Source organism: Schistocerca americana, chromosome 8, assembly GCF_021461395.2.
Source record: "Schistocerca americana isolate TAMUIC-IGC-003095 chromosome 8, iqSchAmer2.1, whole genome shotgun sequence".
Lineage (NCBI taxonomy): Eukaryota > Metazoa > Arthropoda > Insecta > Orthoptera > Acrididae > Schistocerca > Schistocerca americana.
The window spans coordinates 94,911,189-94,919,912 of NC_060126.1; the positions used below are offsets into that span (position 1 = coordinate 94,911,189).

Consider the following 8,724-nt stretch of genomic DNA (forward strand, 5'->3'; position numbering starts at 1 on the left):
CAGGCAGCGATATTTACCACGATCGACTCGACATGCAGCTGCGAGATGCACAGGAGCAACAAAGCACTCCACGATGCGGCGACATACGAAATCCACTGCCCAGCTACGCGTCGGCAACTAACAAAATGCTGACCCTGCCAGGATTCGAACCTGGAATCTTCTGATCCGTAGTCAGACGCGTTATCCGTTGCGCCACAGGGCCAATGGCAGCACTTCTTTCTACGAGACAAGTGCAATTCGCTAAGAAACGTGTTCTCCATGGCTGAGCAAGCTCCCAAGGAAGGTACCTTTCGTGCAGCTGCGTGGCCGCAGTGCGCCTGCAGAGCTTAGAGCTTGCCACGCATCTGCTCTCGCTGTTCGACAGGTAGCAGAAGGCAAGGCGCGCGTTTTCCCGCGTTTTCTCGACGACGAGAGCCGGTTGATATGCATGTAAGCGTAGCATATGAAACAAGAATAGCACGAAGCATTGGTAGTCAGGTGCCAAAGTCGCAGTATGGCATCAGGTGGCGATCGTATGTTTCTGTGGCCACCACTGGTTTGCAGCAAAGTGAATACCGCTAACTGAGAGCGCCGTGTTGTAGCCCCAGTGGCGCAATTGGTTAGCGCACGGTACTTATAAGGCAGTAGCCGTGAGCAATGCCGGGGTTGTGAGTTCGAGCCTCACCTGGGGCATACTTTTATTTCATAGCAGCTGTCTCTGACAGCAACAGGAGGCTAGGTTTGAGATGTATCAGCTATTTGAGTAACATAATTGTGCATTCGAGACGCTAGCTGCGTCTTCCTCGGTAGTATAGTGGTTAGTATCCCCGCCTGTCACGCGGGAGACCGGGGTTCGATTCCCCGCCGGGGAGGCACATCCGATTTTTAATTGCTGCTCTATCACTCGCCGAACTTAGTGTAGGACGTTTGCGGCTACTAGCACCATATCTCTCGCACAAGGGCACCTGCCTACAGCGCATCCTCGGTAGTATAGTGGTTAGTATCCCCGCCTGTCACGCGGGAGACCGGGGTTCGATTCCCCGCCGGGGAGGTGCGATTTTTATCTCACAAACCTGTTCGAGTGTTGCCCGTATGGGGGTCGTAAGAGCATTAACTTTGCGATCGTGGAGTGTAGTTGGCGCGAAATCTTAAAAAATGCTACATCTTAGGAAGTGGTTCTCGCATTCTTCACACTTCAGAATTACGGGGTTTGCTGTTAACGCTGAGTCAAAGCACCCCAGCCCACGCTGTGGGCGTAATAATCGAGCTCGACGCAGTCCGCAAAATAAATAATTTTAGCAGAGCGTGGTTTCGATCCACGGACCTCTGGGTTATGGGCCCAGCACGCTTCCACTGCGCCACTCTGCTGGCTAGGCTTGCGCCCGCTCTTCGCCACGTGACGTGGGACACTTGGAAAGTGTTGTCTGCGTCGCTTTCACACGCCTGTATTTAATTGCGTATCATCTCCTACAGCTCTCAGCTTGACTTGTCTCGACTTTGCTCGACTGACGCTACGCTGACGCTTGCAGGCAGCGATATTTACCACGATCGACTCGACATGCAGCTGCGAGATGCACAGGAGCAACAAAGCACTCCACGATGCGGCGACATACGAAATCCACTGCCCAGCTACGCGTCGGCAACTAACAAAATGCTGACCCTGCCAGGATTCGAACCTGGAATCTTCTGATCCGTAGTCAGACGCGTTATCCGTTGCGCCACAGGGCCAATGGCAGCACTTCTTTCTACGAGACAAGTGCAATTCGCTAAGAAACGTGTTCTCCATGGCTGAGCAAGCTCCCAAGGAAGGTACCTTTCGTGCAGCTGCGTGGCCGCAGTGCGCCTGCAGAGCTTAGAGCTTGCCACGCATCTGCTCTCGCTGTTCGACAGGTAGCAGAAGGCAAGGCGCGCGTTTTCCCGCGTTTTCTCGACGACGAGAGCCGGTTGATATGCATGTAAGCGTAGCATATGAAACAAGAATAGCACGAAGCATTGGTAGTCAGGTGCCAAAGTCGCAGTATGGCATCAGGTGGCGATCGTATGTTTCTGTGGCCACCACTGGTTTGCAGCAAAGTGAATACCGCTAACTGAGAGCGCCGTGTTGTAGCCCCAGTGGCGCAATTGGTTAGCGCACGGTACTTATAAGGCAGTAGCCGTGAGCAATGCCGGGGTTGTGAGTTCGAGCCTCACCTGGGGCATACTTTTATTTCATAGCAGCTGTCTCTGACAGCAACAGGAGGCTAGGTTTGAGATGTATCAGCTATTTGAGTAACATAATTGTGCATTCGAGACGCTAGCTGCGTCTTCCTCGGTAGTATAGTGGTTAGTATCCCCGCCTGTCACGCGGGAGACCGGGGTTCGATTCCCCGCCGGGGAGGCACATCCGATTTTTAATTGCTGCTCTATCACTCGCCGAACTTAGTGTAGGACGTTTGCGGCTACTAGCACCATATCTCTCGCACAAGGGCACCTGCCTACAGCGCATCCTCGGTAGTATAGTGGTTAGTATCCCCGCCTGTCACACGGGAGACCGGGGTTCGATTCCCCGCCGGGGAGGTGCGATTTTTATCTCACAAACCTGTTCGAGTGTTGCCCGTATGGGGGTCGTAAGAGCATTAACTTTGCGATCGTGGAGTGTAGTTGGCGCGAAATCTTAAAAAATGCTACATCTTAGGAAGTGGTTCTCGCATTCTTCACACTTCAGAATTACGGGGTTTGCTGTTAACGCTGAGTCAAAGCACCCCAGCCCACGCTGTGGGCGTAATAATCGAGCTCGACGCAGTCCGCAAAATAAATAATTTTAGCAGAGCGTGGTTTCGATCCACGGACCTCTGGGTTATGGGCCCAGCACGCTTCCACTGCGCCACTCTGCTGGCTAGGCTTGCGCCCGCTCTTCGCCACGTGACGTGGGACACTTGGAAAGTGTTGTCTGCGTCGCTTTCACACGCCTGTATTTAATTGCGTATCATCTCCTACAGCTCTCAGCTTGACTTGTCTCGACTTTGCTCGACTGACGCTACGCTGACGCTTGCAGGCAGCGATATTTACCACGATCGACTCGACATGCAGCTGCGAGATGCACAGGAGCAACAAAGCACTCCACGATGCGGCGACATACGAAATCCACTGCCCAGCTACGCGTCGGCAACTAACAAAATGCTGACCCTGCCAGGATTCGAACCTGGAATCTTCTGATCCGTAGTCAGACGCGTTATCCGTTGCGCCACAGGGCCAATGGCAGCACTTCTTTCTACGAGACAAGTGCAATTCGCTAAGAAACGTGTTCTCCATGGCTGAGCAAGCTCCCAAGGAAGGTACCTTTCGTGCAGCTGCGTGGCCGCAGTGCGCCTGCAGAGCTTAGAGCTTGCCACGCATCTGCTCTCGCTGTTCGACAGGTAGCAGAAGGCAAGGCGCGCGTTTTCCCGCGTTTTCTCGACGACGAGAGCCGGTTGATATGCATGTAAGCGTAGCATATGAAACAAGAATAGCACGAAGCATTGGTAGTCAGGTGCCAAAGTCGCAGTATGGCATCAGGTGGCGATCGTATGTTTCTGTGGCCACCACTGGTTTGCAGCAAAGTGAATACCGCTAACTGAGAGCGCCGTGTTGTAGCCCCAGTGGCGCAATTGGTTAGCGCACGGTACTTATAAGGCAGTAGCCGTGAGCAATGCCGGGGTTGTGAGTTCGAGCCTCACCTGGGGCATACTTTTATTTCATAGCAGCTGTCTCTGACAGCAACAGGAGGCTAGGTTTGAGATGTATCAGCTATTTGAGTAACATAATTGTGCATTCGAGACGCTAGCTGCGTCTTCCTCGGTAGTATAGTGGTTAGTATCCCCGCCTGTCACGCGGGAGACCGGGGTTCGATTCCCCGCCGGGGAGGCACATCCGATTTTTAATTGCTGCTCTATCACTCGCCGAACTTAGTGTAGGACGTTTGCGGCTACTAGCACCATATCTCTCGCACAAGGGCACCTGCCTACAGCGCATCCTCGGTAGTATAGTGGTTAGTATCCCCGCCTGTCACGCGGGAGACCGGGGTTCGATTCCCCGCCGGGGAGGTGCGATTTTTATCTCACAAACCTGTTCGAGTGTTGCCCGTATGGGGGTCGTAAGAGCATTAACTTTGCGATCGTGGAGTGTAGTTGGCGCGAAATCTTAAAAAATGCTACATCTTAGGAAGTGGTTCTCGCATTCTTCACACTTCAGAATTACGGGGTTTGCTGTTAACGCTGAGTCAAAGCACCCCAGCCCACGCTGTGGGCGTAATAATCGAGCTCGACGCAGTCCGCAAAATAAATAATTTTAGCAGAGCGTGGTTTCGATCCACGGACCTCTGGGTTATGGGCCCAGCACGCTTCCACTGCGCCACTCTGCTGGCTAGGCTTGCGCCCGCTCTTCGCCACGTGACGTGGGACACTTGGAAAGTGTTGTCTGCGTCGCTTTCACACGCCTGTATTTAATTGCGTATCATCTCCTACAGCTCTCAGCTTGACTTGTCTCGACTTTGCTCGACTGACGCTACGCTGACGCTTGCAGGCAGCGATATTTACCACGATCGACTCGACATGCAGCTGCGAGATGCACAGGAGCAACAAAGCACTCCACGATGCGGCGACATACGAAATCCACTGCCCAGCTACGCGTCGGCAACTAACAAAATGCTGACCCTGCCAGGATTCGAACCTGGAATCTTCTGATCCGTAGTCAGACGCGTTATCCGTTGCGCCACAGGGCCAATGGCAGCACTTCTTTCTACGAGACAAGTGCAATTCGCTAAGAAACGTGTTCTCCATGGCTGAGCAAGCTCCCAAGGAAGGTACCTTTCGTGCAGCTGCGTGGCCGCAGTGCGCCTGCAGAGCTTAGAGCTTGCCACGCATCTGCTCTCGCTGTTCGACAGGTAGCAGAAGGCAAGGCGCGCGTTTTCCCGCGTTTTCTCGACGACGAGAGCCGGTTGATATGCATGTAAGCGTAGCATATGAAACAAGAATAGCACGAAGCATTGGTAGTCAGGTGCCAAAGTCGCAGTATGGCATCAGGTGGCGATCGTATGTTTCTGTGGCCACCACTGGTTTGCAGCAAAGTGAATACCGCTAACTGAGAGCGCCGTGTTGTAGCCCCAGTGGCGCAATTGGTTAGCGCACGGTACTTATAAGGCAGTAGCCGTGAGCAATGCCGGGGTTGTGAGTTCGAGCCTCACCTGGGGCATACTTTTATTTCATAGCAGCTGTCTCTGACAGCAACAGGAGGCTAGGTTTGAGATGTATCAGCTATTTGAGTAACATAATTGTGCATTCGAGACGCTAGCTGCGTCTTCCTCGGTAGTATAGTGGTTAGTATCCCCCGCCTGTCACGCGGGAGACCGGGGTTCGATTCCCCGCCGGGGAGGCACATCCGATTTTTAATTGCTGCTCTATCACTCGCCGAACTTAGTGTAGGACGTTTGCGGCTACTAGCACCATATCTCTCGCACAAGGGCACCTGCCTACAGCGCATCCTCGGTAGTATAGTGGTTAGTATCCCCGCCTGTCACACGGGAGACCGGGGTTCGATTCCCCGCCGGGGAGGTGCGATTTTTATCTCACAAACCTGTTCGAGTGTTGCCCGTATGGGGGTCGTAAGAGCATTAACTTTGCGATCGTGGAGTGTAGTTGGCGCGAAATCTTAAAAAATGCTACATCTTAGGAAGTGGTTCTCGCATTCTTCACACTTCAGAATTACGGGGTTTGCTGTTAACGCTGAGTCAAAGCACCCCAGCCCACGCTGTGGGCGTAATAATCGAGCTCGACGCAGTCCGCAAAATAAATAATTTTAGCAGAGCGTGGTTTCGATCCACGGACCTCTGGGTTATGGGCCCAGCACGCTTCCACTGCGCCACTCTGCTGGCTAGGCTTGCGCCCGCTCTTCGCCACGTGACGTGGGACACTTGGAAAGTGTTGTCTGCGTCGCTTTCACACGCCTGTATTTAATTGCGTATCATCTCCTACAGCTCTCAGCTTGACTTGTCTCGACTTTGCTCGACTGACGCTACGCTGACGCTTGCAGGCAGCGATATTTACCACGATCGACTCGACATGCAGCTGCGAGATGCACAGGAGCAACAAAGCACTCCACGATGCGGCGACATACGAAATCCACTGCCCAGCTACGCGTCGGCAACTAACAAAATGCTGACCCTGCCAGGATTCGAACCTGGAATCTTCTGATCCGTAGTCAGACGCGTTATCCGTTGCGCCACAGGGCCAATGGCAGCACTTCTTTCTACGAGACAAGTGCAATTCGCTAAGAAACGTGTTCTCCATGGCTGAGCAAGCTCCCAAGGAAGGTACCTTTCGTGCAGCTGCGTGGCCGCAGTGCGCCTGCAGAGCTTAGAGCTTGCCACGCATCTGCTCTCGCTGTTCGACAGGTAGCAGAAGGCAAGGCGCGCGTTTTCCCGCGTTTTCTCGACGACGAGAGCCGGTTGATATGCATGTAAGCGTAGCATATGAAACAAGAATAGCACGAAGCATTGGTAGTCAGGTGCCAAAGTCGCAGTATGGCATCAGGTGGCGATCGTATGTTTCTGTGGCCACCACTGGTTTGCAGCAAAGTGAATACCGCTAACTGAGAGCGCCGTGTTGTAGCCCCAGTGGCGCAATTGGTTAGCGCACGGTACTTATAAGGCAGTAGCCGTGAGCAATGCCGGGGTTGTGAGTTCGAGCCTCACCTGGGGCATACTTTTATTTCATAGCAGCTGTCTCTGACAGCAACAGGAGGCTAGGTTTGAGATGTATCAGCTATTTGAGTAACATAATTGTGCATTCGAGACGCTAGCTGCGTCTTCCTCGGTAGTATAGTGGTTAGTATCCCCGCCTGTCACGCGGGAGACCGGGGTTCGATTCCCCGCCGGGGAGGCACATCCGATTTTTAATTGCTGCTCTATCACTCGCCGAACTTAGTGTAGGACGTTTGCGGCTACTAGCACCATATCTCTCGCACAAGGGCACCTGCCTACAGCGCATCCTCGGTAGTATAGTGGTTAGTATCCCCGCCTGTCACACGGGAGACCGGGGTTCGATTCCCCGCCGGGGAGGTGCGATTTTTATCTCACAAACCTGTTCGAGTGTTGCCCGTATGGGGGTCGTAAGAGCATTAACTTTGCGATCGTGGAGTGTAGTTGGCGCGAAATCTTAAAAAATGCTACATCTTAGGAAGTGGTTCTCGCATTCTTCACACTTCAGAATTACGGGGTTTGCTGTTAACGCTGAGTCAAAGCACCCCAGCCCACGCTGTGGGCGTAATAATCGAGCTCGACGCAGTCCGCAAAATAAATAATTTTAGCAGAGCGTGGTTTCGATCCACGGACCTCTGGGTTATGGGCCCAGCACGCTTCCACTGCGCCACTCTGCTGGCTAGGCTTGCGCCCGCTCTTCGCCACGTGACGTGGGACACTTGGAAAGTGTTGTCTGCGTCGCTTTCACACGCCTGTATTTAATTGCGTATCATCTCCTACAGCTCTCAGCTTGACTTGTCTCGACTTTGCTCGACTGACGCTACGCTGACGCTTGCAGGCAGCGATATTTACCACGATCGACTCGACATGCAGCTGCGAGATGCACAGGAGCAACAAAGCACTCCACGATGCGGCGACATACGAAATCCACTGCCCAGCTACGCGTCGGCAACTAACAAAATGCTGACCCTGCCAGGATTCGAACCTGGAATCTTCTGATCCGTAGTCAGACGCGTTATCCGTTGCGCCACAGGGCCAATGGCAGCACTTCTTTCTACGAGACAAGTGCAATTCGCTAAGAAACGTGTTCTCCATGGCTGAGCAAGCTCCCAAGGAAGGTACCTTTCGTGCAGCTGCGTGGCCGCAGTGCGCCTGCAGAGCTTAGAGCTTGCCACGCATCTGCTCTCGCTGTTCGACAGGTAGCAGAAGGCAAGGCGCGCGTTTTCCCGCGTTTTCTCGACGACGAGAGCCGGTTGATATGCATGTAAGCGTAGCATATGAAACAAGAATAGCACGAAGCATTGGTAGTCAGGTGCCAAAGTCGCAGTATGGCATCAGGTGGCGATCGTATGTTTCTGTGGCCACCACTGGTTTGCAGCAAAGTGAATACCGCTAACTGAGAGCGCCGTGTTGTAGCCCCAGTGGCGCAATTGGTTAGCGCACGGTACTTATAAGGCAGTAGCCGTGAGCAATGCCGGGGTTGTGAGTTCGAGCCTCACCTGGGGCATACTTTTATTTCATAGCAGCTGTCTCTGACAGCAACAGGAGGCTAGGTTTGAGATGTATCAGCTATTTGAGTAACATAATTGTGCATTCGAGACGCTAGCTGCGTCTTCCTCGGTAGTATAGTGGTTAGTATCCCCCGCCTGTCACGCGGGAGACCGGGGTTCGATTCCCCGCCGGGGAGGCACATCCGATTTTTAATTGCTGCTCTATCACTCGCCGAACTTAGTGTAGGACGTTTGCGGCTACTAGCACCATATCTCTCGCACAAGGGCACCTGCCTACAGCGCATCCTCGGTAGTATAGTGGTTAGTATCCCCGCCTGTCACACGGGAGACCGGGGTTCGATTCCCCGCCGGGGAGGTGCGATTTTTATCTCACAAACCTGTTCGAGTGTTGCCCGTATGGGGGTCGTAAGAGCATTAACTTTGCGATCGTGGAGTGTAGTTGGCGCGAAATCTTAAAAAATGCTACATCTTAGGAAGTGGTTCTCGCATTCTTCACACTTCAGAATTACGGGGTTTGCTGTT

The 8,724-nt window shown here is 53.2% G+C and overlaps 29 non-coding genes across 29 annotated transcripts; 18 read left to right on the plus strand and 11 right to left on the minus strand.

Moving 5' to 3' along the window:
• Positions 1-129: 129 nt before the first annotated feature.
• Trnar-acg lies at positions 130-202 on the minus strand. The gene has a single exon. It is a non-coding gene; the product is annotated as a tRNA-Arg (tRNA).
• A 378-nt stretch (positions 203-580) lies between these two features.
• Trnai-uau lies at positions 581-672 on the plus strand. Its single transcript is given in 2 exon segments — positions 581-618; positions 637-672. It is a non-coding gene; the product is annotated as a tRNA-Ile (tRNA).
• A 107-nt stretch (positions 673-779) lies between these two features.
• Trnad-guc lies at positions 780-851 on the plus strand. Its single transcript has one exon. It is a non-coding gene; the product is annotated as a tRNA-Asp (tRNA).
• A 107-nt stretch (positions 852-958) lies between these two features.
• Positions 959-1,030, plus strand: Trnad-guc. Its single transcript has one exon. It is a non-coding gene; the product is annotated as a tRNA-Asp (tRNA).
• Positions 1,031-1,275: 245 nt separating this feature from the next.
• Positions 1,276-1,347, minus strand: Trnam-cau. Its single transcript has one exon. It is a non-coding gene; the product is annotated as a tRNA-Met (tRNA).
• A 287-nt stretch (positions 1,348-1,634) lies between these two features.
• On the minus strand, positions 1,635-1,707 carry Trnar-acg. The gene has a single exon. It is a non-coding gene; the product is annotated as a tRNA-Arg (tRNA).
• A 378-nt stretch (positions 1,708-2,085) lies between these two features.
• On the plus strand, positions 2,086-2,177 carry Trnai-uau. Its single transcript is given in 2 exon segments — positions 2,086-2,123; positions 2,142-2,177. It is a non-coding gene; the product is annotated as a tRNA-Ile (tRNA).
• A 107-nt stretch (positions 2,178-2,284) lies between these two features.
• Positions 2,285-2,356, plus strand: Trnad-guc. Its single transcript has one exon. It is a non-coding gene; the product is annotated as a tRNA-Asp (tRNA).
• Positions 2,357-2,463: 107 nt separating this feature from the next.
• On the plus strand, positions 2,464-2,535 carry Trnad-guc. Its single transcript has one exon. It is a non-coding gene; the product is annotated as a tRNA-Asp (tRNA).
• Positions 2,536-2,780: 245 nt separating this feature from the next.
• On the minus strand, positions 2,781-2,852 carry Trnam-cau. Its single transcript has one exon. It is a non-coding gene; the product is annotated as a tRNA-Met (tRNA).
• A 287-nt stretch (positions 2,853-3,139) lies between these two features.
• On the minus strand, positions 3,140-3,212 carry Trnar-acg. The gene has a single exon. It is a non-coding gene; the product is annotated as a tRNA-Arg (tRNA).
• A 378-nt stretch (positions 3,213-3,590) lies between these two features.
• On the plus strand, positions 3,591-3,682 carry Trnai-uau. The gene is given in 2 exon segments: positions 3,591-3,628; positions 3,647-3,682. It is a non-coding gene; the product is annotated as a tRNA-Ile (tRNA).
• A 107-nt stretch (positions 3,683-3,789) lies between these two features.
• Positions 3,790-3,861, plus strand: Trnad-guc. The gene has a single exon. It is a non-coding gene; the product is annotated as a tRNA-Asp (tRNA).
• A 107-nt stretch (positions 3,862-3,968) lies between these two features.
• Trnad-guc lies at positions 3,969-4,040 on the plus strand. Its single transcript has one exon. It is a non-coding gene; the product is annotated as a tRNA-Asp (tRNA).
• A 245-nt stretch (positions 4,041-4,285) lies between these two features.
• Trnam-cau lies at positions 4,286-4,357 on the minus strand. The gene has a single exon. It is a non-coding gene; the product is annotated as a tRNA-Met (tRNA).
• A 287-nt stretch (positions 4,358-4,644) lies between these two features.
• On the minus strand, positions 4,645-4,717 carry Trnar-acg. The gene has a single exon. It is a non-coding gene; the product is annotated as a tRNA-Arg (tRNA).
• A 378-nt stretch (positions 4,718-5,095) lies between these two features.
• Positions 5,096-5,187, plus strand: Trnai-uau. The gene is given in 2 exon segments: positions 5,096-5,133; positions 5,152-5,187. It is a non-coding gene; the product is annotated as a tRNA-Ile (tRNA).
• Positions 5,188-5,294: 107 nt separating this feature from the next.
• Trnad-guc lies at positions 5,295-5,367 on the plus strand. Its single transcript has one exon. It is a non-coding gene; the product is annotated as a tRNA-Asp (tRNA).
• Positions 5,368-5,474: 107 nt separating this feature from the next.
• Trnad-guc lies at positions 5,475-5,546 on the plus strand. Its single transcript has one exon. It is a non-coding gene; the product is annotated as a tRNA-Asp (tRNA).
• Positions 5,547-5,791: 245 nt separating this feature from the next.
• Trnam-cau lies at positions 5,792-5,863 on the minus strand. The gene has a single exon. It is a non-coding gene; the product is annotated as a tRNA-Met (tRNA).
• Positions 5,864-6,150: 287 nt separating this feature from the next.
• On the minus strand, positions 6,151-6,223 carry Trnar-acg. The gene has a single exon. It is a non-coding gene; the product is annotated as a tRNA-Arg (tRNA).
• A 378-nt stretch (positions 6,224-6,601) lies between these two features.
• Positions 6,602-6,693, plus strand: Trnai-uau. The gene is given in 2 exon segments: positions 6,602-6,639; positions 6,658-6,693. It is a non-coding gene; the product is annotated as a tRNA-Ile (tRNA).
• Positions 6,694-6,800: 107 nt separating this feature from the next.
• On the plus strand, positions 6,801-6,872 carry Trnad-guc. Its single transcript has one exon. It is a non-coding gene; the product is annotated as a tRNA-Asp (tRNA).
• Positions 6,873-6,979: 107 nt separating this feature from the next.
• On the plus strand, positions 6,980-7,051 carry Trnad-guc. The gene has a single exon. It is a non-coding gene; the product is annotated as a tRNA-Asp (tRNA).
• Positions 7,052-7,296: 245 nt separating this feature from the next.
• Trnam-cau lies at positions 7,297-7,368 on the minus strand. The gene has a single exon. It is a non-coding gene; the product is annotated as a tRNA-Met (tRNA).
• Positions 7,369-7,655: 287 nt separating this feature from the next.
• On the minus strand, positions 7,656-7,728 carry Trnar-acg. Its single transcript has one exon. It is a non-coding gene; the product is annotated as a tRNA-Arg (tRNA).
• Positions 7,729-8,106: 378 nt separating this feature from the next.
• Trnai-uau lies at positions 8,107-8,198 on the plus strand. The gene is given in 2 exon segments: positions 8,107-8,144; positions 8,163-8,198. It is a non-coding gene; the product is annotated as a tRNA-Ile (tRNA).
• A 107-nt stretch (positions 8,199-8,305) lies between these two features.
• On the plus strand, positions 8,306-8,378 carry Trnad-guc. The gene has a single exon. It is a non-coding gene; the product is annotated as a tRNA-Asp (tRNA).
• A 107-nt stretch (positions 8,379-8,485) lies between these two features.
• Trnad-guc lies at positions 8,486-8,557 on the plus strand. The gene has a single exon. It is a non-coding gene; the product is annotated as a tRNA-Asp (tRNA).
• The last annotated feature ends 167 nt before the right edge of the window (positions 8,558-8,724 follow it).